This window comes from Hippopotamus amphibius, chromosome 14, assembly GCF_030028045.1.
Source record: "Hippopotamus amphibius kiboko isolate mHipAmp2 chromosome 14, mHipAmp2.hap2, whole genome shotgun sequence".
NCBI classification, from domain to species: domain Eukaryota; kingdom Metazoa; phylum Chordata; class Mammalia; order Artiodactyla; family Hippopotamidae; genus Hippopotamus; species Hippopotamus amphibius.
The window spans coordinates 24,846,284-24,873,580 of record NC_080199.1 but is presented as its reverse complement, the minus strand read 5'-3'; the positions used below and the strand labels follow the sequence as shown (position 1 = coordinate 24,873,580).

The following is a 27,297-nucleotide window of genomic DNA, read 5'->3' as shown; positions in this document are numbered from 1 at the left end:
TGCCTCTTGGCCATCTGTATGTCTTCTTTGGAGAAATGCCTATTTAGATCTTCTGCCCATTTTTTGATTGGGTTGCTTGTTTTTTTTTGATATTGAGCTGGATGCACTGTTTATATATTTTGGAGATTAGTCCTTTGTCTGTTGATTCATTTGCAAATATTTTCTTCCATTCTGAGGGTTGTCTTTTCGTCTTGCTTATACTTTCCTTTGCTGTGCAGAAGCTTTGAAGTTTCATTAGGTCCCACTTTTTTATTTTTGTTTTTATTTCCATTACTCGAGGGGGTGGATCAGAAAAGATCTTGCTGTTATTTATGTCAAAGAGTGTTCTTCCTATGTTTTCCTCTAGGAGTTTTATACTGACTGGGCTTACATTTAGGTCTTTAATCCATTTGGAGTTTACTTTTGTGTATGTTGTTAGGGAGTGTTCTAATCTCATTCTTTTCCATGTAGCTGTCCAGTTTTCCCAGCACCACTTATTGAAGATGCTGCCTTTTCTCCATTGTATATCCTTGGCTCCTTTGTCATAGATTAGTTGACCATAGTTTATCTCTGGGCTTTCTATCCTGTTCCATTGATCTATATTTCTCTTTTTGTGCCAGTACCATACTGTCTTGATCACTGTAGCCTTGTAGTATAGCCTGAAGTCAGGAAGCCTGATTCCACTAACTCCCTCTTTCCTTCTCAAGATTGTTTTGGCTATTTGGGGTCTTTTGAATTTCCATACAAATCATAAAATTTTCTTTTTTTGTCGTACCTTTATGTGGTTTTGGTATCAGTGTGATGGTGGCCTCATAAAATGAGTTTGGGAGTGTTCCTTCCTCTGCAATGTTTTGGAAGAGCTTGAGAAGAATGGCTGTTAGCTCTTCTCTAAATGTTTGATAAAATTCACCTGTGAATCCATCTGGTCCTGGACTTTTGTTTGTTGGGAGATTTTTAATCACAGTTTCAATTTCATTACTTATGATTGGTTTTTTCATATTTTCTATTTCTTCCTGATTCAGTCTTGGAAGGTTATACCTTTCTAAGAATCTGTCTGTATCATCCAGGTTGTCCATTTTATTGGCATATAGCTGCTTGTAGTAGTCTTTTATGGTTCTTTTTGTTTTTGTGGTGTGTGTTGTAACTTCTCCTATTTCCTTTATAATTTTATTAAGTCCTCTCCCTGTTTTTCTTGATGAGTCTTGCAAGAGATTTATTGATTTTATTTATCTTCTTAAAGAACCAGCTTTTAGCTTTATTGATGTTTGCTATTGTTTTCTTTGTTTCTATTTCATTTATTTCTGCTCTGATCTTTATGATTTCTCTCCATCTACTAACTTTGGGTTTTGTTTGTTCTTCTTTCTCTAGTTTCTTTAGGTGTAAGGTTAGACTGTTCATTTGGGATTTTTCTTGTTTCTTGATCTAGGATTGTATTGCTATAAACTTCCCTCTTAGAACTGCCTTTGCTGCATCCCATAGGTTTTGGATTGTTGTGTCTTCATTGTCATTTGTCTCTAGGTATTTTTGGATTTCCTCTTTGATTTCTTCAGTGATCTCTTGGTTATTTAGTAGCATATTGTTTAGCCTCCATGTGTTTGTGTTTTCTACAGTTTTTTGTTTTTTTGTTTTTTTTTTTTACTGTAATTGATTTCTAATCTCATACTGTTGTGGTAGAAAAGATACTTGATATGATTTCAATTTTCTTGAATTTACCAAGACTTGATTTATGACCCAAAATACGATCTATCCTGGAGAATGTTCCATGTACATGGGAGAAAAATGTGTAATCTGCTGTTTTTGGATGTAATGTCCTGTAGATATTTATTAAATCAAGCTGATTTATTGTGTCATTTAATGCTTGTGTTTCCTTATTAATTTTCTGTGTGGATGATCTGTCCACTGGTGTAAGTGGGGTGTTAAAGTCCCCCACTATTATTGTGTTCCTGTCAATTGCCTCTTTCATAGTTGTTAGCATTTGCCTTACATATTGAGGTGCTCCTATATTAGGTGCATATATATTTATAATTGTTATCTCTTCTTCTTGGATTGACCCCTCTATCTTTATGTAGTGTCCTTTTTTGTCTATTGTAACATTTTTTATTTTAAAGTCTATTTTATCTGATATAAGTATCACTACTCCAGCTTTCTTTTGATTTCCATTTGCATGGAATATCTTTTTCCCTCCCCTCACTTTCAGTCTGTATGTGTTCCTAGGTCTGAAGTGGGTCTTTTGTAGACAGCATATATATGGGTCTTGTTTTTGTACCAACTCAGCCAGTCTGTGTCTTTTGGTTGGTGCATTTAGTCCATTTCCATTCAAGGTAATTATTGATATGTATGTTCCTATTACCATTTTCTTAGTTGTTTTGTTTTTGTTTTTGTAGGGCCTTTTCTTCTCTTAGGTTTCCCACTTAGAGAAGTTCCTTTAGCATTTGTTGTAGGGCTGGTTTGGTGGTGCTGATTCTCTTAGCTGTTGCTTGTCTGTAAAGCTTTTGATTTCTCCATCGAATCTGAATGAGATCCTGGCTGGGTAGAGTATTCTTGGTTGTAGCTTCTTCTCTTTCATCACTTGAAATATATCATGCCACTCCCTTCTGGCTTGCAGAGTTTCTGCTGAGAAATCAACTGTTAACCTTAAGGAAGTTCCCTTGTATGTTATTTGTCTTTTTTCCCTTGTTGCTTTTAATAACTTTTCCCTGTCTTTAATTTTTGTCAATATGACTACTATATGTCTTGGCATGTTTCTCCTTGAGTTTATCCTGCCTGGGACTCTGCACTTCCTGGACTTGGGTAACTAATTCCTTTCTCATGTTAGCAAAGTTTTCCACAATAATCTCTTCCAATATCTTCTCAGGTCCTTTCTCTCTCTCTTCTCCTTCTGGGACCCCTATAATGCGAATGTTGTTGTATTTAACTTTGTCCAGAGGTCTCTTAGGCTGTCTTCATTTCTTTTCATTCTTTATTCTTTTCTGCATCGGTGATGATCACCATTCTGTCTTCCAGGTCACTTATTCGCCCTTATGCCTCAGTTAACCTGCTATTATTGGTTCCTTCTAGAGTATTGTTCATTTCAGTTATTGTGTTGCATATCTCTGTTTGTTTGCTCTTTAATTCTTCTTGTTCTTTTGTAAACTTTTCAATCTTTGCATCCAGTCTTTTTTCAAAGTCCTGGATCATCTTCCCTATCATTATTCTGAATTCTTTCCCTGGAAGGGTGCCTATCTCCTCTTCATTTAGTTGTTTTTCTGGGGTTTTATCCTTTCCCTTCATCTGGTACAAAGTCCTCTGCTTTTTCATTTTCTGTATCTTTCTGTGGCTTTGGTTTTCAGTTCCACAGAAAGAAATACTGCTGATACTGCTTGATACTGCTGTCTGGCCTCTTGTGGAGAAAGCTATCTAGGAGGTTCCTGTGTGCTTCCTGATGGGAGGGACTGATGGTGAGTAGGGCTGGGTGTGCGGAGCTCAGTAAGACTTTAATCTGATTTGGTTGGCAGAGCTCAGTGACACTTTAATCTGCTTGTCTGCCAATGGGTGGGGCTGTGTTTCCACCTTGTTTGATATTTGGCCTGAGGCTACCTAGCAGTGGAGCTTACAGGCTCTTTAATGAGGCCAATGGCAGACTCTGCGAGGGCTCAGGCCAGTGAGCGCTTCCCAGAACCCCTGCCTCCAGTGCCCCTGTCTCCTCAGTGAGCCACAGCCACCCCCCACCTCTGCCGGCAACCCTCTAACACCAGCAGGTAGGTCTGATTCAGTCTCCTATGAGGTCACTGCTCCTTCCACCTGGGTCCTGATTAGCACATTTCTTGTGCGCCCCCCCAAGTTTGGAGTCTCTGTTTCCCCCAGTCCTGTGGAGGTCCTGCAATCAAATACCGCTGGCTTTCAAAGTCTGATTCTCTGGGGATTCCTCCTTCTGTTGCTGGACTCCCAGGTTGGGAAGCCTGACGTGAGGCTCAGAACCCTCACTTTAGTGGGTGGACTTCTGTGGTATGACTGTTCTCCAGTTTGTGAGTCACCCACCCGGCATTTATGGGATTTGATTTTAATGCGATTGCACCCCCTCCTACCGTCTCATTGTGGCTTCTCTTTTGTCTCTGGATGTGGGGTGTCTTTTTTGGTGGGTTCCAGTGTCCTTCTGTCAATGATTGTTCAGAAGTTAGTTGTAATTCCGGTGCTCTTGAAAGAAGGAGTGAGCACACATCCTCCTACTCTGCCATCTTGATCTGTCCCATTCTATATTTTCCTTTTAATGATAACATCTTCACAATATCCTCTGTAATTTACTTTTCAGAGTAAGATTAATCACTGCTGGAATAACATGTGGTATGTTTTCCAAAAAGTAATTATTTTATCTATATTTTCAAACCTCATAGTAACAATTATATGAGTTTGCTAGGGTTGCTTTAAAAAAGTATATTGAATATTGTGGCTTAAAACAACAGAAACGTATTGTCTTACATTTCTGGGGGCTAGAATTCAGAAATCAAGTTGTCAGTATGGTCATGCGCCCTCTGGAGGTTCTAGGGGAGGATCCTTTCTTGCCTTTTCCAGGCTTCTGGTGGTTGCCAGCAATCTTTGGTATTCTTTGGTTGGTAACTGCAGCTCAGCTCAAACCACTACAGTTGTCAAAAATGATATGAATATATATGATAAAAAGTTATAATAATTTAAAGTCATGTAAAAGAGCTAAAATCTCTGTAAAATTTTTACATATCATGGTAGTTCCTTCCAATATATGTATATTTATATTGATCTAATCATTATCTTCTATTGTAAATTATTTTTCTTAAGCAAAAAATTTTATGGTAAATATAAAGGTGTGTTCAGTTGTATTACCTTTCTTCTGTTTGATTTTGTTTTTCATATTTTTAGCCCCTCTGGGTTTCTGTTTGGATGAATTTTTTTCTGTACATATTGGGTATTTCTGTGAAACCACATTTATATGTAAAATGTAATCAGTTTTTAAAGTAGGCTATTTGGAAGCTGATTTTTTTGGTAATTCTTTCAATAATATTTTATATATGAGATTAATACTTGACTTCGTACAAAACCACAAACCATGGGGACTCAGTGATCATAAAGATACCATAATTTTCTGGTGATCTAAAAAAAAAAAAGATAGAGCCAACACCATGGCATATTTTTGGTGTCACAGTTTATTTCACATGAAAGCTGTTACCAGCAACCTAGAAGGAAAGTTAAGGAACAGTGAGTGCCTAAAATCATAGTTTTTTGAGGATAGGGATTTTAGTGAAAAGACATAGATCATCTCTTGACTGAGCATTCTGTTGCAAACTGAGCAGTCTACAAAATGAAATGAATCAGAACTATAATGCAACTGGGTCCTTCAACCCCACTCATGATTGCATCATAGAAATGATTCTGTCTTTAGCCCCTGAAATCTTGAAAGTTATTATAAAGTAAAATTATAGATAAGTGGAGTAGTTTTGTCATCAAGTCTCAATTCTTCAAAGAGAAAAGGCAAAACCTGTTTCTATCATCAGCAGGACTTACAAAATGTGTCAGAGGAAGGTTTCAAAACAAAATCCTTTCTCTCTGAATGTATTGTGACAATGCTGGTAAAGCAAAGGAAAACATACTTCTGTAAAATAAGATGTTTTATTTCCTATCTATTTATTTTTTGATACAACAATCACTCTTTCTGGTGTATTTATGAATTGCACCTACCCTTGTAGTACCAGAAATTCATTGCATTCACTTTCACTCTTTACCACTCTCTCCACATCAAACCTAAAACCATTGATACTGTGCAGTCACTTATAGATTATAATTGAAAGCACTGCTCTAAATGTGTGCATGTGCAAAACACCAATGTGTTTGAACTTGTATTTGGAGAGCGGTTCTCCTATATTTAAAACACTTTATTTTGGAAAAAGAAATATGCTGAGCATATTTCCCCAACTTTTATCCTTTGCTGAATGTCTCTGCTGACTCTGCCTACCAATTTTCCATCTCTTCTCTTAAGGACAATGACCCTCTTTCCCAACCCACATCCCACTCCAACCAGCAGTTTCTAACAGTAGCTTTACTTTATGTTACTAAGGATTTCTGTCTATAGTTGATCATCCTGGGAGTAAACAATAAAGCCATCCCCTCCTATGAACTACTCAAGTCTATGTTCAAACCACATTGAAATAGCTTGTCTCAAAAAAAAAAAAAAAACCAACACAGAAAGAAAAGTGGAATTGAAAGGTAGACTGCTTGCAACATTCAATTGCTTGTGACAAGTATTTCAGAAGCCCAGGCACACATTACAAACTCATAACTAAATAAACTTTACCATTTATTTTACTCTTTGTCTAAGCTATCTTAGGATGCATTTCTTGCACCTCTTTCATTTTCTTACTAAGTTATCTCTATTTTTCTTACAAGAAAGGTAGAACAATTTGTCAGGAAAAGAACAAAAAAGGAAAACTAAATAATTATTAATAGTATCCTCTGTTAGAGCAAGGGGTTAATGTATTCTTAAAATATTGCCTAGATTACCATGCATCAGATGACAAGCATAATGAGAGGGATTTGAAAGTAATTCATTTTATTAGAAGTAGTTTTCTGACTGTTGCCATCTCCTCCCAAAAGCATATCAATGATTAAACCAATGTTCCTTACTTTATAGTGTAAACATTTTGATGGGTTGACAGATTTTAACATTATAAGTATGAAAATAAATTATAAACTATTGATTATTTATAAATAATTTGCTTTCCTTAACTATATATTTATGTTTATAACCAAAAGACTTGTAGAGAAAAATCAATGATTTAAGAACATTTTATAATATGCCTACATTTTTATTTGCTTCATTAGTCAGTACATAAAGTAAATATTTAATGCTTATTTTGGAAGAAAGCCAGGGAAATCAATACACTAGTCTCTCTCTCTTCACCTTTTCTAATGTTCCCCAGTGACTTTCCATTGGTTGACACCAAAGTGAAGTCAAAAGGAATGGGAACACATCAGTATGTCATAGAAATCATTCTTCCCAGCAAGAGAGCAGGAATGAGGAGACAACAGCGGGTACAGAAAGTCAGATGGAAAATATTTGGTGAAAACACTCTTTTTCCTTTATCATCAATTCTGTTTTTAGTTCAGGTAAATATAATGTGCTTTCAATGAGAAGAATTCACATGGATCTTATGAGATCTTATGAGAAGATCATTGTAAATCTTCTCATTGATATGTGGATAACAAACAAGTCTTACTCCAATCTAAAACCTAACATACTAGCCATCACTGTGTTTATTCTCTGTTTGCAAAAACAAACAAACAAATAAATAAGGAAATGCAGATCATTAGCAGTGGTGTAAAACATAAATGTCATATACCCCTCTTAAAGCCTGTCACAACTCTGTGTTGGTAATTTTCCCTGACTTCTACCATCTATTTTATATTCTCCTGCCCATGATCAGCATGTCAGTTATAAGTGGAAAAATCCAGTCACTTATTGCTTCAGGATCTGAGGGCTTACTAATGACTTTATCACATCTTCCTAGTTTTCATTTCCCTGAAGTATTTTAGTACTTAAAGAAAAAAAAACCTGAGAAAATTTTCCAATTCCAAATATAGTCCTCCCCATTCTAATTGTATTTCAGCAAAACAGCATCAGTAAAAGGGATTAATAATTCCATCTACAACAGCCACCCCCTTAGCTGCTTGATATCTCAGCTGCACACTAAACCCAGGATATTCATGAAGTAGTCCTGACTTTTAGTTCACCAGAAATGCAAATGATGTGTCTTCCTGGACACATTTGTCCTAAAATACCCAAATTTATTGGGCCTATAATATTGGCTATGAAAGGTAAAAATACTTTCCATGGATTATTACTTTGGCAATAAATAAGGAATTTTGTCAGCCAACGACTGGAAGTGCTAAAAGAAACACTATGAACAAAGAAGGCAATTCAAGACAGTCAACCTGCCACTAACCAGGTAAATGATCCTCCTGGGGTATGGACTCATATCAACAGCACAGGATTTGTCTCTGTGGTTGACAGGGTGAACATGCAGCTATGGCAAAAGCCCAATTTGCTTTGTTGAGAGAAAGAGAAGGTTTATGAATTCATGCTTTTCTCTATGGCCATTTTTATATGGGCCCTGTGATCAAGAATGGGGTAGCTAGGGAAGAAGTTTTATATATCCACAGGGGAGGTAATTTTGCCTACTTAATAAGTATTTAGGACCTATGCTGACATGGATGACAAATTTTGTGCATTTACTTTACATTGAGTATCCTCATGTTTTGTGTCCACTCTGATAGCCTCTTCCCCAAAACTTCTTGTGAAAAATATTGAAGCTTAGTTCTTTTCAGGTCTCTGACAATTGACCTAACCCACCAACCAGTCCCCATAATCCCAGGTAGATCCTAAACTCAGATGATTTCCCCTATCACACAAAGTAGAGAACCAGATAAGATAGTCAAATATCTGCTAGCTGGACAATTTCTCCTTAAGGCTCATTTCCAGAACACAACTGAGATGAGTGTTAGTTCAGTGGCTATCCACTAAAGACTTCTAACTAGCATACTTGTTTGATCCATCTAGGAGCCAGGATCATGAATTTTCCTCCTACTTTCCATATTTGTAGGGCCCTGCCCTTGAGGTCAAAGATTTTGATTAAGTCAGAGGTGGAGAATCAGCAGGAGAAACTAGTAAGGGACTCTGTGCCAAGCCTAGAATGCTATTCAGGTGTTCTATTTCCAGGCCATTTCTAGTATTAGTAACTGCATTGCTTAGAGTCCCAACAAAAAATAGATTTTATATTTGAATAAAGGAAAGTTGAGCAGAGTTTATTTAAAACAAGTAGTCTCCAAAAGTGTGGGTATAGGTATTTCAGAGACAGGACTGTAACCCCAGAGGTTAGTAGCTTGAGAGCTGTTATGACCTCTAGGCCCTGAAATGGCAAGGGGAGTGAAATTTTATGAAGAACCCGGGGAATTTATTTGGAGAACTTGAAAAGAGCTGTAAGTCACCCAAGTGACACAAACATCTCATGTGACCTTGCTGAGAGGGACCTGCTTTTATTGCACTACCTTCTAAATTCCTGCTAGACCTCTCCACTATCAAGGAAAATGCATAGCCAACAGAAAGTCACTGATTTGGTCTTATGTATCAATACTTTAAATATATACCTATATACACAGAAACCTAGACAAACATATATAAAATGCCACACATACATATACTTAGAAGCTTCATTCTTTAGGGCTAATCCCCAAAATGAGATTGTTAGTAAATTGTACTGTTTTAGTTCTAAGAAAACTTTTCAAATATCTCATTCACAACCTCTAAGAATCAAAACTTTTATAGTAACACTGCTTTCTTTTTGTCCTTATAGTTATAATTCAATTCTAATATTATCAAACATTTTCTAAATAAATAGCTAATTACATAGATTATTAAAGAATCAATTAATTATGCCCCAAATAAAAATACAAAGTGAGTATATTTACTTGTGTCTATTATTTTTTTACTTTTTTCTCATCTGTAGAATCATGCATCTATCACTATACACAATTAATTATGTACAATGAGTATCAGTGCAGCTACACAATGATTTGATTATTACAATGTTTTAGATATATATTGAATCAATGATCTGATAATATAGATTTAGTAATTCCAACCAGTTATCAGGAAAAGTATTACTAACTGAAACACCTCCCCATCACCATCAAATGTAAGTTTAGAAATAGAATTATTACAGTTAAAGTCATGTGTGTGTGTGTGTGTGTGTGTGTATAGGGGTGAATATTAATCACATATTTATTTACATTTGTTTTGAATTTCCTGTTCAGGAACATATGATCTCTCTCAATGGGTTCAGACTTTATTATTAAATTTATTCACTCAATTACTATTTTAGTTTTTCACATTGTTCTTAGTTATACATTTTGAATAATGGATTACAGTTTTTCTAGGGGTGGTAATTGAAGATTTCCATTATATTTTTATTGAAAAAATGGATATTTTATATTAATCTGCACATATTACTCCATATTCTTATTCATTGTGAATTTAAATAGTTGTATAAAGTAATTTTTTCACATGCATTTTTTTCAATATACTTACTGAATAATATACTGATTGAGTAATTAATAGGTATTGTGACATTGAACTTTATATTCAGAAATTTACCTTCTGCTTTATAGAACACAAAGCTTTTAATGCATTAGATTTGTGTGTAGCTAATGTTAGGATAAAATATTTTTGTGCTATTTTTTTCTAGGTAATAATTTCAGTACTGGAAAATTATTTTCTTAAAATGTGTAATGCAAAGTTATTTGTCATCTATTTTCTGTGATTATCTGAACCTTAATTTTATGGAATTACTGAATCATCTGATATTGACACATTTCTGCTAATTTTTTAAAATTTCCTTTTTTCTATATTTATTCTTATACTCATTTCTTTATTCCTAACTTTTTTCCCCTGAAAGTCATCACCTCAACAATTTTATTTAATAAATTGCCATGTAATTTTCTTTAGTTCATTCTTATAAGTTTTGGTAATTCTTTTCCTATCCATGCTTATATTCTCACTAAACAATTGAGATTGAATCTAATGCTCTTAAAATTTTGAAATCCCATTCAGAAAATATATTTTAATAAAACCTTTTAGACCATACATTCATGACACTGTGGACAAAGAATGTTGCCTGCCATTTCCCTAAAGAACAGATGTTGCCCACAATCAAGCCATCAGCCACTAGAGCTGCCTCCAACAGGTGTGTCCTAAAGGGAATTCAGGGTGGAGCAAAACAGGATAGTTAAAGATGCATACTTAAGGAATAATTTCAGGGAGCCCGGATTCTTGTATCTTCCCAGACAGAGAAAACCACTAAAATCATTAACTTAAAATGTCTGTTTTTTTGTGATTAGCAGAATTTTTTTGATGTTCCACTTCATGCTTTCTTTCTTTTTTTTTTTTTTTTTGCCTAGCAAAAACTCCTATATATCCTGGCTTCTCCTTTACCCCTTTGGAATTGTTCCTTAGAGCTATCTACGAGGGTGTCTCCCAGGTTATAGTCCTCAGTAAGGTCTTCAAATGAAATATAATTCACAACATTTTGGTTGTGTGTTTTTCTTCAGTCAATAACTATATTTTAGAATATATTTCCTACTTGAAAAAGGGAATATATAAGCCCAATGGAGAAATATTAGAGCTGAATAGGTATCTGTTCTGTACTACACTGAACTGCACATGTCCTTAAAATTTGTAATTAATCAAAATTCATTTTGTGCATTGTTTATTTTATAGTAAATATGTTAAACAGAAGAATAAAATAAGTATAAAATTTGTTATTAATCCAAATTCTATCCTAACAATTACAACACCAGATATTTGTTCTGAGTATGAGAGATATTTTTAGGAGACAGCAAAGGGTCTTAAAATACACTATATTTCTTTTTTAGCCCTACCAGTTATATTTTTAAAGATATTCTCCTTTTATATGTGTTAATTGACATGTAAGGTTCTTAATGAAAATATTTCCAACTTCAATAAAATTACATTTTTAACTTTCTTTATTAAACGTGTTTAGCAAGTAAATTTATTTTTAACACATGAGAGAGGACAGATCCTGTCTACTACATGTAACAAGGACTTTTCTGTATGAATACATGTATGAATTTGCCACTACTCAAGATTGAAATTTTTCTTTTGAATTGTTGTTGGAAACTAGGAAACTGTGTAAGAATTAAGAAATAAATGTGTTTGTTTTATTCATTTCCACATAAGCTGTGTGCTAATGTTCTCTTCCCAAATGTGCTCATTTTCTACTTTATCTCTCAATTTTTAGTTCCATCTATATTTATGTTTTTGTTTTTAATGCAAATGGATAGTTATACAGGTAATAATGAGGATAATGAGAACTAACATAGAAGTCATAAAAAGTGTAATTGAGAAGAATTAATAATTTTTTTCACAATAAGTAGGTTTTAATGTTATACAAAAAATAAAAATTCATTCAGAGTATTTTTATTTTAGCATTACTAGGCTTTATATTTTAAAACTATTTCTGGAAGAAAAATATTAACTATCCCCTTTGCATAGGATCTGTAATATTTTATCAATAACCATATAAATCATGTCAGCATTTCCCAAATTGTCCACCATGGGATACTAGTCCTCTTAAAAATCTGTGAGCTGATATTTATATTAAAAAATAGACATTTAGCCTGTAATAACTGCTTGCTTGAAATTAAGTCTATACAAGGTGTATAATTAACAAGACAGCCTTAATGCTCCCTTCAGCTTAACTAAACTTGACAGGTTTCTTCCTGACTCTAAGTTCCTGATGTCCCTTTTCTTAGAGCATTTACTTCAGAAAACTTGTAACTTACTATTTTCCCTTTGGGTTTAAATCTTCTCTCAGCTTCTTGCCAATTTTACACCCCAGGAATATCTTTCTCAAGAATCTTGGAGCCCTCTCTTTGAAGAAAGACAAGGCTCCTATTTCCCAGTCTCTGTGAGAAAACAGGAGCCTAAACTGGTGAGCCAATTAGCAAAGACAGAAAGTCTAATCATATTGACAAACCCCTCCCCACCTCATGTCCTTCTTTACTTTTTCACTGTTCACCTCTGTTCTTCAAGTCTTTCAGTCGTCCTTTTGTTTCAGAGGAGTTCAGTTCAGGCTCTCATTCCTGTTGCAATAGTTTTACCCCATTGCAATGAATTTGAATATGGTCATATTTTCCTAGTTATCTGGTCCCTACAATTTTTACTTGACATAAACATGACATTTGGAAAGAACTAGAAAAAGTATATGTGTCTCAAAACATATCTTTGTTCAAATCAAGCTTTGTGAAGTATAATTTACAAAATGCAGATCAATGTAAAAATAAATTACATCTAATATGTAACTGCATCCTTGAATATTGAGTACACTCTATGGGTAAAATCAAATTTATAGTATTGGAGTGATGCAAAAAATAAACATGACATTGTATCTACCATAAATTTATTGCATGTGTTAGAAATGGAGATAAAAATCTACAGTGAAAATTATGAAGCATGGCATAAAAATATGCCTTCCAAAAATTATGAAACATATCCCAAATGAAATATTCTAATAATAGACCAGGAAAAATCTGCAGATGTTCTAGAAACACCATTTTGTACCCTTATCCCTTCAGGTAATATGTCTTTGTCAAAGCTGGATGTCAAAGCAATTCCCACACTGCTAAGTAGCTATTCTGGAAAGGGGGTATCTTGTGAACACATGGAAGCACTACAATAGATTTTGTTATTGTAAAAACCATGTTCCCACTTCTTTCCATAACCTGACAAAAATGGATGGACACATATATTTTAGTAACTGACTATTCCTGAAGACAGAATTGGGAAAGATCCGGCCAAAATAGGCAATGAGTTACTGATGCTAATGGAGATAAAAGGCATTGTCAGCTTAGAAGGAAATGGATCGTGTTCCCTTTCAGATCTGTACAACTATGGGACACATTATCTCCCTAGCTTTCCACAAAAGACTGTCTATGAAGCTTCATTTATTTTTTTCTGTTTGTGTAGCTGATAGAAAGAGCATCTGATCACTGTGTGAAGATGAGGGTTGTCCTTTTTAGTTCTCTTTCCCCTGAACTGAGCAGTCTTATCCCTACAAACTTTACTTGGATTTGAATTAGGTACTCCCTTTTTTCCAAGCAGAGGGCTAGTTTTCTGCTTAAATCCAAGTGTTCGAAGTATACTATGGCTTGGGAACTCCTAACCTAGAACCATCGATTATAACAGGGGTCCCCAACCCCCAGGCCTTTGACTGGTACCAAGGTGCACAGCAGGAGGTGAACAGTGGGCCAGCCAGCAAAGCTTCATCCCTCTGCCAGTCCCCATTGTTTGCATTACTGCCTGAACCATCTACCCCCTACCCCTTCAGTGGAAAAATTGTCTTCCACCAAATGGTCCCTGGTGCCAAAAAGGTCAGGGCCCCTGCACTATCACACAAATCGATGAAATGCAAAAAGAATATTAGTCACATCTATAGTTTCTCATTATGAAAAGAGAATTTATTATTAAAAAAATAGCCTTGGGCCTGAGGCAGACTTCCCTCCCACAACTATTGAATTGAGATAAATCAAGATGGTGCCTCTGTTTGTTTTTATTATAGTTTTTTGCTGGAGGTAGGAGGAAGTTTACATAGCAAGGATATGAAAAACAGATTTAAGGGTAAAAGTGATAAAATAAAATTTAGGATTTTTTCTTTAAACCAAACTGTGAAAATTGGTTGTGTCTAAGAATTCCTCAGGGATCTTTGTGTTGCTGCCCATTTTTAAAAGCCTGTTTTTTGTCATCCCATTCCTATCCCATATCTGCAGTGTTCCCAAAAGTTGTTGTTAAGGCAGCCTATTACAAACTTGCCTTTGAATTGTGAGAGAACACTGAAACAGTCTTTGGGACTTAAGTTCTCAAACCACCATTATAACAATTATCATTATCCCCCAATAAAGTTATCTACACCTGCCCCTGCCCAGTGTGTGTGTGTGTGTGTGTGTGTGTGTATCTGTAACTTCAGGAAACAGTAAAAGAATAGTAAAATATATCTTTGAAAGTGGAGGAAAGGCCTAATGAAGTTAACATTTCCTTTTAAAGAAATGCTCTTAACTTTTGAAAGTTTGCATAAACTTAACTGTAAAAACAAACTAGGACAGTATATGTAAAAGAAGAATAAAAAATGAGACAATTACACTATAGATATTTTTGTAAAAATCCTAAACATGTCTCAAAACAAGCAAATCTGGTATTATATTAAGTTAAAATTCATTATGAAAAATTAATTCCAAATACACATATATATTTTGACTTAAATTTTCTGTGAGCATTATTCAACACTTTAAAATCTTCATTTAACATGTACACTTAGTGTTGATTATATTCTAGGTATTGAAATAAGAGTTGAAGATTAATAGATTAACAGAGATTAACAAATTACAGATGAAATAAATGATCATGTAAATATATATATAGGAATGATATTAAAAAACAATTAACACTTGATGAAAAAATTCAGCAAACAAGAATAGAAAATATTTACACATTTCCTTAAATGTAACTACCTCAATGGATCTCAATATCAGAATAATCAAGCAGAGTAGTTATATCTATGAAATCTTCAATATATTAAGTTTAATATAAAGTAGTTTCATTGAGCAAATGGTAAATTATTTAAATTTAAACAAAATACAGAAAATAAATATTTCATGGACATAAAGAAATAAGAATATCAGACAATGCTTCTACAGAAAATAAATACGTATACAAAATGATATAATGTAATTGAGACCTGTTGGGCTGCACCCTACAGGCCTTCAAGCCCTATATTTGCCCAGATTCAGGACTGAAGAAAGGGCCTGGAGTTAGCAACAGAGACATCAATAGTTTAATGGATTGAGGAGCTTACACATCTGAAGCAAGCTCGTGGAATGACACCACACCATGTGCAGTGCACAGTGGGCAGGACATGGCTGCAGTCTTCACCCCAGAGAGGAAGGAGAGATTGCCAGTAATCAGGGGTATTACATCAGGTTGGCTCATTAGTTACCAGGCAAACCAGAGGAGAGTCACTTCCCTCACCATCTCTTTGAACCCCTTTGATAAGCTATCACTAGCTGGAGCATGGGGCAAGTCTGTAGGAAGTTCAGTTATCTGAGCAGGGCATACGTTAAGCAGATGCTGGTGGGACAGGGGAAGTACAGACAGCAAGAGAACAACCTTCTTGAGTGGCCTTTCCATACAAGACCATGAAGAGACAAATTATCATCAGCTTTATTTTACAAAGATAAGAGAACAGACCCTAGCTCACAGTCTAACAGCTTATGATGAGAACTTTAATTCTAATTTAAGAAAAATTTAATTTTGCAAAAAAAGAAGCAATAGCCAGTTGACTTTTAAAAGGAAAGAGATTGAATTTTATATAGAAAAACATTCAGGCCACTTGCACATTCATCTGTTCTATAAAGCTCTATACTTTCTGACAACACCATGTTTTATTGTTTGTAGATCTTAAAGATATCACATTTGAAATATTCATTGTTTTTGTTATGTTTCATTTTTCCCATTTATATAATTGGAATTTTATTTTAATTTTTACTCTCTATTCAAAAATAGATAAGCTCTGCTGTCCAATAATGCTAAACCACTACAGCAATCAGATAAAACAAACAACATAAATCAGTACATTAGAGTTGATTACATATTTTTGTTTGTTAAATATATGACTCCAGGGATCTAAGCATCACCATTACTTGACACATTAGTCATCTGGAATTGTTGTGAGTTAACAAAACAAAAATTCCCAGATGTAATTTTACAAGCCTCAATAGTTTGGGAAGTCTTGTCATATTTTATTTTAGTTTTAACATTTTTTACAGAATACAAATATTTATTTATTCAGGCAAAGCAGAACCTTAGAAGAAATACAACAGCCATGACCTGTAAAATTAAGAAAAGAAGGATGTTTTGAATAAATAGACATGAGAGTTTGATTTGACCCAGTATCCACAGAGCATTCTTTAATCCATAAACAACAACTGAGAATATGTTAATTTTTTAATTGCTACCTGGAAAGAATAACAAAGAATAAGAACACATTAAAATCTAAAACAGACAAGTATAGCTAAATTGAAATATATATTATAATAATATACAATAGTAGTAATATATTTCATGTAAAATTTGTAAGTTTTAAAAAATGATGGTATATTTTCTTGTTGTCTTTTTGCTAGGCAGTGGAAAATATAAATTCATACCAGATACATATGGCTTGCAAAGCTATAGGGATAAAACACTGAATCTCAGCCTTGCTTAATCTCTCTCTTTGTCACCTCATTTCCTTTCATCCTTCCCTCCCACTCTCTGTTGTTTTGATAGTTTTAGTAAGATTTCTAGTTGAAGTTGAGATATTAATACTTACAGAAACTAGTGCATTTATTTGGAGGAATATCCTGATAACTGGATTGGAAAAGAGAGTAAAGATTTTAAATGTATGATCAAGCCAGCAAGAATTATTAGTAAATCCTCCTAATGAGTATACACTGGTAGCAAAGAACAACAACTAACAAGAAGACACACTGAATTTCTTTGAAGAGGGAGGAAGAAGTACAAGGAGAGAGAGTTGGGGGAAAAAAGTGAGAGAATGAGAACGAGAAACCCCATATTTGGTGGGCTGTTATCCTCTCCTCATGTCTCTAAAAACGTATGTGAATTTTAGTTACACATGAATAGTTGTGTAAATCAATGTGCAGTTATGTGTGTCAGTTTGTGAAGGTGGGTATATTTGGCATTACTTCCACTTTAAATGTTTGCTGGATTTCAACTGTAAAGCCACGGGGGGCTCGGAGTTAATTGGAAAGATTTAACTAAAATTCAATTTCTTAAAAAATGTAAGTCTATTTAGATTGCCTATGACTTTTGGGGAGAATTTGGGTAGCCTGTTTTATTTTTTTCAAGAAACTTGTCCATTCCACCTAAGTTGTTGAATTTATTTGTACACATTTATTAATATTACTTTTACAGTACTTTAAAGTCTGGAGGATTAATAGTGGTTTTCCCTTATTCAATCCTGATATTGGTAAAATGTCTTTTTTTCTTCATGAGTCTGGCTAGAATACATAAAATTTATGAAACTTCTCTAAGTACCAGCTTTTGGATTCACTGCTTTTTCTCTATTAGTTTTTTAAAATATTCTATTCCATTTATTTATGTTCTTATTTTAATTATTTCTTTACTCTGTTTTCTATGGATTTATTTTGCTCTTCTTTTCATGTTTCTTAAGGTGGGAGCTTATGTTATTGGCTTTAGATGGTTTTTCTTTTCTAATATAGAAATTTTGCACTATAAGTTTCCTCTAAGCACTGTTTTAGCTGCATCACAGAAATATTCTTGTGTTTCTATTTTTTATACAGTTAAAGACTTTGTTCTATTTTTCACTTATTATAAATTCCTTTATTTCTTTTTTGACCCATGGATTATTTAGAAGTATGTTATATTGGTTTTAAATATATGAGGATTTCCCAGGTACCTTTCTGTTATTCATTTCTAATTTAATCTCAATATAGTTAGAAGTTATACTGTTATGATTTGAAACATTTTTTTAATTATTGATATTTGATTAATGTCCAGAATATAGTATATCTGAGTAAATATTTTCTATAGCCTTAAAAAGAATGTTTATTCTTCTGTTCTTTATTGGAGACATATTAATATCAATTAGAGCAATTTGGTTGATAGCATGGTTCACAACTCTTATAGTCTTACTGACTTTCTCTTGGATATTGAGAGAGGGATTTTTAAATCTTTGACTATAATTGTTGATTTTAGTACAGTCACTTCTGTCTTGTGTTGCTTAATGAAATATTAACCTGGAAAGATATTCCATGCTCATTAATTGGAATTATATTGTTAAAATGTCCATACACTCAAAGTAATCTACAGATTTAATGCAATCCCTATTGAAATCCTAATGAAATTCTTCATAAAAATATAACAAATAAACTTACAATTTTTTTGGAACCATAAAAGATCCTGAATAACAAAACCAACCTTGAGAAAGAGGAACAAAGCTGGAGCCATCATGGTTCCTGATTTCAAGCTATATTACAAAGGTGTAGTAATCAAAACAGTATGGTATTAGCACAAAATAAAAACATAGATAATGGAACAGAATAGAGAGCCCAGTAATAAACTCATGTATATATGGTCAAATAATTTATGACAAAGGAACCAACACTACACAATGGAGAAAGGACAGTCTGTTCAATAAATGGTGTTGGAAAAATTGAATAGTCACATTACTCATAGGTGTAAATAATGGTAAAACTATTGTGTAGAAAATGGATACATGAAGGGTATAATTAGTTTTTATTTTAAATATTTAAAGGAATTAAGGGCACAAAATGGTAAGTTACTTAAACCTCTAAGAAAGACCAGATCCAAATGTACATTATGCCAGTGCTTTGGACAGAGACTGGAATGCTCTAGGTTAGAAGGATTAAATTTGAAAGAGCAGATGATTTACCAGTTTATAGAGACATTTACTTTTACCAAAGTGAAAATACATAGTTAAAAACTGGAACAAAGTACTTGAATTCCAATAATACTGAAAATATTAATTTTGGAAAGTTTTAGCAGAAAGTTTGGGTGAAAGTCTCTGATGTCATATTTTAAAGCATCCTTTAGATTAAGTGACTGATAATAATCAGATTATCCTAACTCAAAAATGTAAGAATCAAAATTAATATATTGACTATATGAACAGATGTAATTTCTCCAATATGTTACAAAAATGGTATTCTTCCATTTAATTCTGGGAAAGATTCTAGATGTACTTGCTACAGCAATTTTTTTTTCCTTGCTATGCTGAACTCTGTGTCAAAGACACAGACTTTGTGACTTGTGTTCTCCATATGTGTAGAAATGAGACTCAATTTTAAAATGCCAAATGATGAAGTGCAAAAGTCATCATTTATTCTGTAAATCACAGTGTACCACCTTGTCAGCATAGTATATTAGTACCTTAATCATAAGAAAACAAACTACCTCAACAGTGCTAAATGAATAAAGTGCTGGTCTATGGCATGGGATACTCAATTTAGAAGGGTAATAAACTTTTTAATTATCAAGTGCAGCAGTTGCAGGCAACCTTAAAGAAATTTATTCTGTTCTTTTAAGTGCTTATAAGTGAAAATGACTCTTGAGGTGCTTGAGAGTGAGGAGTTCAAAGGCAGTGTAATTGTCATGCTTGGGAGATTGGGTTCTGGAGTCCAATCAGTGGTTTTATCAAGCTCTACTTTATATGAACTATTTCATTGTGGAGAAGTAAATCAATAATTACTAGGGTTAATTTTTCTCATCTATATAATAAAGGAAATTATAAATTCCTTAGAGTTTAGTGCAGTGGGTATTAAAAAAATAATAAACCTTTTAACAAATTTTTGGATTCTCTGAACCCCAGTTTCAAGTCCTATATATAAAAAGCTCAAAGTCTTTACATTCATTCTTCTAACAAGAAAAGCCTGAACAAGCTGAAAATCAATGACTTTCTTAGACCCATGAGAGAATTGAGGTAACAGGGTAAACTCACAACCCCAGATCAGGAAAATAGGCACATCTAGAAAGTCCCAGCTTAGGCCTGTTTACCTGGAGAAGAATCCTTTGGAACCATAGACTGGCAGAAACATTTAAATGGTGATTTGGACAAAATGCTGGAGGGTAATTTTGAGATAAGTTGAGAATCAGAAACTCCTGAAGGCTGCAATCTTAAGAGGGCCCCAGACTTTTGTGGGTTTTACCTCCTGTTCTCCACCAGATTCATACAGCAAAGAACGCATACAAATTTCACCATGGCTCTATGGGGGATTGAGAAGAGAGTAATCACTGTGAAATAAAACCAGAACATTCCCCCATAAAATGATGGACTCTCCAGCAGAACAGACTTTAACAGAATATTATCTGACTTGTAGGTAGAATATTCTGTCACACTAGCTCCCACTAGCTTTTGTGTACCACCTAAAAAGAAAATCAAATGTTGAGAAACACTGAAGGTGACAGCTCAAAGGCTGTAAATATTGGTAGAGCTCAGTGAATAATGGAGATTTCATCCTAAAAATATAGAGTGCTTTTCTTCCTCCCACCTTATTGCCTCATCAATAGGACTCAAGTATAACAGTGAATTACAGCAATGAAAAAGCTGCAAGAAGAATAGGCAGGAATACTTAAGGAAACACTAAGTTAACAGAAGTGAGAAAAAGAGTGGAGGAGTTTGAGGCCTTGGGCATTTATATCTACAGCAAATATTAAATGCAGTTCAACTCTGAGCCAAATGAACATAAAATATTCTACTAAAAGTCTATTTACCTCAGCTTCTCTGATCTAATGTGTTATTCTAGCTTTCAACAAAAATTTAAGGTATTGTAAAAGGGAGGACAAAATAATAGCTTGAAGAGACAAAGTATGCATCAGAACCACACTCTGATATGACGCAGTGGATGGAATTATGAGACAGAAAATTTAAAATAAGCATGATTAATATGTTAAAGACCCTAGTGGAAAAATATACAATAAGTGGATAATGTAAAGCAAAGAGATAGAAATCTATAAGAAAGAATCAAAAGGAAATGCTAGAAAGGAAATGCAAAATGACTGAGAGAAATGAAGAATGTCTTTATAGATAGACATACGTAATTAGATCTGGCAAGGGAAAAAAAAAGGTGAGTTTGGAGATTAGTCTGTAGAAACTTCTCAAGTTGAAATGCAAAAGGAAAAGAATGAAAAAAATAACTAAGAACTGTGGAAAATTTTTGAAATGTCCAACATACATGTAATGGGAAGACTAGAACAAAGAAATATTTGAAGGAATAATTGCTGAGAATCCCTTAATTAATGGCAGTCATAAAACTTTAGATTAAAAAGCCAATAATACCACAAGAATAAATGTTAAGAAACCTAAATCTAGGCATATTATATTTAAAATGCAGAAAAACAGAGATCAAGAGGAAATTTTGAATGAAGCCTGAGATGAAGAAAAACCTTGTCTATATAAAAATAAGCATAAGAATTACAGTGAACTTCTCATGGGAAACAATGCAAACAAGAAGAGAGGGGAGTGAAATATATGTGTGGTACATTATATCCAACGAAATTGTTCAAAAGTGAAGGAGAAACTAAGATTTTTTCAGTCAAACTCAAGCCCAGAGAATTCATTACCATCTAACATCTCATGGTGGGGAAGAAAATAATGGTACAGCCACATTGGAAGTCAGTTTTATAGTTTATCATGTAGCTACCTATAGTTTTACCATATCATCCAACTGTTGTGTTATGTCTTCATAAAAGCCTATCCAGGGATGTTTAAGTCCACTTTAGTCATAAGTGACAGAATTTGGAAGCAACCAAGACACCCTACAATAGGTGAATGGATAAACACATTGTAGTATATCCATACTATAAATATTATTCAACAATAAGAATAAGCTCTCAAACCATAAAAAGACATAAAGTGTTCTTAACCACACATTGCTAATTGAAAGAAACAAGTCTGAAAAGAATTCAAGAGTATAGTATGATTCCAATTATATGACATTCTGGAAAAGGCAAAACTATAGTGATGTTAAAAAGAAGAGTGGTTGCAGGGTTACAGGGGGAGTGTGTGAGGGTTGAATAGGTGAGGCACAGCAGGGGTTGAATAGGTGAGGCACAGCAGATGTTTTAATTCTGCCAGTAGATCTATTCTGCAAGATACTGTTAATGGTGGCTAAATGACACTGTGCATTTATCAAAATCATTGAACTTTACAGCACAGAATGGATGCTGGTATGAAATTTAGGAGGTTGGGTGATCTCAGGAATGAGTGAAAACTAGAAGATAACTTATATTACAAATTTAAGAAATAGCCTCACTGAAGGGGGTGGGGAAAAGGAACTGAGCCAATAGCAAGGAGCACATGTGGTACCCAGATTTTAGGTTTTAATGCCATTCCCCTTTCAGCCAACTGAAAGGGGCCACAGAACAAAAACCATACTGAAGTGACAAAGTTCATAAGTATTTGATTCTATCCCAAAGTTTAAAATACACATCAAGGTATAAAATAAAAACCATGGTATCACTCATTGATATACCAGATGCATGTCTCACATTCCACTAGTGATGTTTCTTTCCTTTATTTTGTGAGGAAAAAGTTAATACAATTAAGATTAACCCTAATTACAAAGGATAAAATAGCACTAAGAAGACTGGAAAGTAAAAGAATTAATCAAATAGCTTCATATTTTCTAAGTAATAAGACCATTCAAAAAAGTAAATTGTTATCAGTAAGCTTTCAAAATAAAATTTATTCTCACAATTTTCTTCATATTTATGTAATACATTTGATGAAATGGAGTCCTCAAAGCTGCCATAAACAAATTATGTTAATTTTAAATATTCTTCCAGGTGTTATAAGACATTAAATAGTTATATCAAATTAACAATTGTTATGAATATTCCTGATATTCAGTATAATTGAAACAATTACAGAATTAGAAGAATTTTATGTTTTCTAAAAAAATGGACAAAGAAGAGAATACATGGTAATTTCTTATTAATTCAGTGTAGTAATTTAGGCATTTAGCTTTAAGTATTTAGAAAGATTTTATCTAAATAAAATGCATGTATGAATTTCAACTTTGTTTTCAAAAACTATGGCATTCTTATTTGTAAGATTAAAATGTTGAAAGAAAAGTTACTACAAAGTAATATCTTTGAAGAGACGTAAGAAAATACTATGTTTTGGAAAATTGTTCATTGCTGAATACCCACTCCATTACAATAGCTAGATCATACTGAAAGCTGTTAAAAAAAAATTGAATGCTCAAAAACACTTGTTTCAAGCAACAGATTGTCACAAAGAGAATACAATTTGCACTTGTCTAGGATTTAAGAGCTGAAGTAGTATCAACTACTATCTAAGAAATCACCACATAAGACCAAAAATTATATCTGTAAATATTTTAGAGTATAGACATTGTAGCATCCAGTAAATTTCCACTCCTATTCCCACATTTTGTTTTGTTTTTCTTGAGGATATGTTGAAATGTTAGACATTATTTGATTTTTCTTTCCCTTTTTTTTAATTTATTAATTATAGTTGATTTACAGTGTTGTGCTAATTTCTGCTATAAGCAAAGTGATTTAGTTATACATGTATATGTATATATGTGTATATATATATTCTTTTTTCATATTCTTTTCCAATATGATTTGTCAAGGATATTGAATATACTTCCCTGTGATATACAGTAGGACTTTGTTACTTATCTATTTTATGTATAAGAGTTTGCTTCTGCTAATCTCAAACTCCCAATCCATCCCTCTCCCACCCCCCTCCCCTTTGGCAAACATAAGTCTGTTCTCTATGTCTGTGAGTCTGTTTGTTTTATAGATAAGTTCATTTGTGTCATATTTTAGATTCCACACATAAGGGATATCATATGGTATTTGTCTTTCTCTTTCTGATTTACTTCACTAAGTGTGATAATCTCTAGGTCCAAGCATGCTGCTGCAAATGGCATTGTTTCATTCTTTTTTTATGGCTTAGTGGTATTCCATTGTATGTATGTTGATTTTTCATTTTATTTTCATCATTTCCAAATTTAAATGTAGTAAAGGAAGAGATTAATCACAATGAAATGACACTAGGAAAAAGAGAAATAATTACATATTAGATTTAAATCATTTGTTCTCACGATAATGTAGATTCTGGTATCTAAGTAATGTTGGTACAGATTTAGACTATGAAACAAAATAAATGTTTAAATACTATAAGAGACTGAGTTTGTGTTTCACTTGAAGAATTTGAAATATCTTATCAGTATGGTTTCATTACCAAAATGGTATATGCATTGTACGATTAAAAGTAACTATTCAATAAAATATTCAAAGTGGTGAAGTAGGCTTAACTTCACTAAAACAGCATAGTATGAAATGTATAAAAACTTTTGGAATAAGCTCTTTTAAGTTTATTTTCATTTTACCTTCTTGTTGAATTTAATATCCTAAATACTCTAAATACCCACACCAGGTTATGCTATTAAATAAACAAGCTAGTGTGATTTCTATAATATGCTTCAGTGCAGCCAAATATGAGATTTCTTTGATAATAGGTTAATATGGTAAGTAATTTTCAGTGAATTCTCAGAAAGGATACAAATTTTTGGTTTTTCTTTTTCTTTCCACTACATGCACCATAGTGATACCAAAAGTAGGGAAAAAATGGAGGAGAAAGACTTATAGTGAGTATTTGGAAACACAGGTTATAATTATTGCCAGATATTAATGTGTAAACAGTAAATAAAGCAAAGACTGAGAAATGTTCAGAGTACTAGATCAAGATGGTAGAGAGAGTGTACACTTCTACCAGCTCTCTAACTTAAACTTGATTATAATATCAAAATGCAAATTATAAATTAATTAACCAATCAATCCAAGAATATTACCATTTAAACAAGAATATCAGGCTAAAATGATGTAATTCATAAAACACAGTTTAATATCAGACAATATTTACATACAATAAAACAAGATTTGAGAGAATAATAATGTCTCAGAAGAGTTTTACAGGTGGGAGCCCAGATAAGTCACTCAAAAACCTAAATATGGATAAGTTAAGTAGCAGCAATTATTTGAACATACAATCCCTGCTCTTCTTTTTTAAATCTTTTCTTTTAAAGATTTATTATTTACTTATTTATTTATTTTTATTTTTGGCTGCATTGGGTCTTCATTGCTGCCTGGGCTTTCTCTAGTTGTGGCAAGATAGGGCTACTCTTCTTTGAAATGCACCAGTTTCTCATTGTGGTGTCTTCTCTTGTCACAAGCACCGGCTCTAGTCGGCCAGCTTCAGTAGTTACAGCATGTGGGCTCAGTAGTTGTGGCTCACGGGCTCTAGAGCACAGGCTCAGTAGTTGTGGCACATGGGCTTAGTTGCTCTGCAGCATGTGGAATCTTCCTGCCCCAGGGATCAAACCCATGTCCCCTGCATTGGCAGGCAGATTCTTAACCACTGCGCCACCAGGGAAGCCCATCCCTGCTGTTCTTGATGGTTTGAATCAAGCTCCGGTTTTTCCCCATCAGATGGATAGTTTTAAAAAATGTGATCTAATCATTCAATGGAAAGCTATAGAGCAACGAATATGAACAAGCAGCAACATCATATAAAAAAAGATGTTGTCTCCATATATTCTACTAAAAAATCATACAGAAAACATTACTTGCCATATAACTTCATTTACAACAAATATGAACATGCATTTTTGCAAGAAAAATAAGTGCAAAATATTCGTAGGAGAAATAGTATTAATAACTCTAAACTCTGAAGATGCCAATGTACCCCAGACAGATTTTTAGAATATCTGTTAACCCAATGCAATTCTAAGAAATGTTTGTGGAAGTTGGAAGGGCCAGTCTAATATTTATGTGAAAATGCAAAGGAACATTGATAGCCATAAATGTTACCAAGTTGAAGAATAATTTGGAATGTTTTTATACCAACATATATTTTCAGGGAAAAAAAAAGCTTAGTTATGATGATACAGAAATTAAGACTTTGTGATATTGTAAAAAGATTGACAATTTAACCAGTGGAAATGTTGCAAGAATAAAATAACTCTTCAAGTTAGCCCTGGAAAACAGTGAGGAAATAAAAAACTAATCAAATAAATTGTGTTGGGTCAATTGGGTTGTCAACATCAGGAAAAAGGGCAACATGACTACTGTCATCCATAAACAAAATTAATTCCCAGTAAATTGTAAATTGAATGTTTAAGGTAAAACATTAAAAACCCTGGTAGTTAATATAGGAAAACATCTTCCTTGGTTTATTTGGCGACATTGCCTAAATTGGTTATATAAATAGTAACTATAAAAGATAATGCCTGTTCATTAACAGATGCCATCAAGGTTGTGACAATGCAACCTATAATGTGGCTGAGATATTGTCAACATATGTGAATAACTGTTAATAGCAAAGGGCTTATATTAAGAAGATATAAGGTAATCCTAAAATAATAAAAATACAAAATTATAGAAAAATTAAAAGGGGCTTGAAGTGGTACTAAAATTTAAAATATTAACTCAAAGTGGTTTGTAGACCTAAATGTAACTGCTAAAACTACAAAATTATTAGCAGAAAATTTAGGAGGAAATCTTTGTAAACCTGATTTGGCACAGCCTTTCTAATTTTGACTCCAAAGAACATGGTACAAATGAAAAAAAAAAGATAACTTGGACTTCATTAAAATATTTTGAAGATTTTGCTTTAAATGATATTATCAAGGAAGTAAAAACACAACTCACAATGAGAGAAAATAGTTTTAAGTATGTATTAATCAACTTTTATGTTGACTGTATGAAGAACACTTAGAACTCAATAATAAAAAGACAATCAATATTTAATAATGGGCAAAATATCTCAATTGATATTTCTACAAAGAAGATATATAGTCAGTAAGCATATGAAAAGATATTCAACATTTGACTGTTAGAGAAATGCATATCAAAATCACAAGGTATCACACCCCCTAGGATAACTGTAATTAAACATAGATAATTAAAAGTAATGGCAAAGATGTGGAGAAACTAGAACTCTTATACACAGATTGTGAGAATATAAAATGATATGCCAGCCTTGAGACCATTCTGGAATTTCTTCAAAATGTTTAAGCATAGCATTACCATTAACCCAGCATTCCACTTCTTGTTATATACCCAACAAAATGAAAATAGACATCCACATAAACATCATAGCATAATGTTTATGACCG

At 33.4% G+C, this 27,297-nt stretch overlaps 1 long non-coding RNA gene across 1 annotated transcript in view; it reads left to right on the top strand.

The window, feature by feature from the left end:
• The first annotated feature begins 3,610 nt into the window (after positions 1-3,610).
• Positions 3,611-27,297, top strand: part of LOC130835807 (uncharacterized) — an 81,384-nt gene continuing 57,697 nt past the window's right edge. The window contains exon 1 of the long non-coding RNA XR_009049044.1: positions 3,611-3,716. This is a non-coding gene — a long non-coding RNA (uncharacterized LOC130835807). The remainder of the gene's footprint in view (positions 3,717-27,297) is intronic.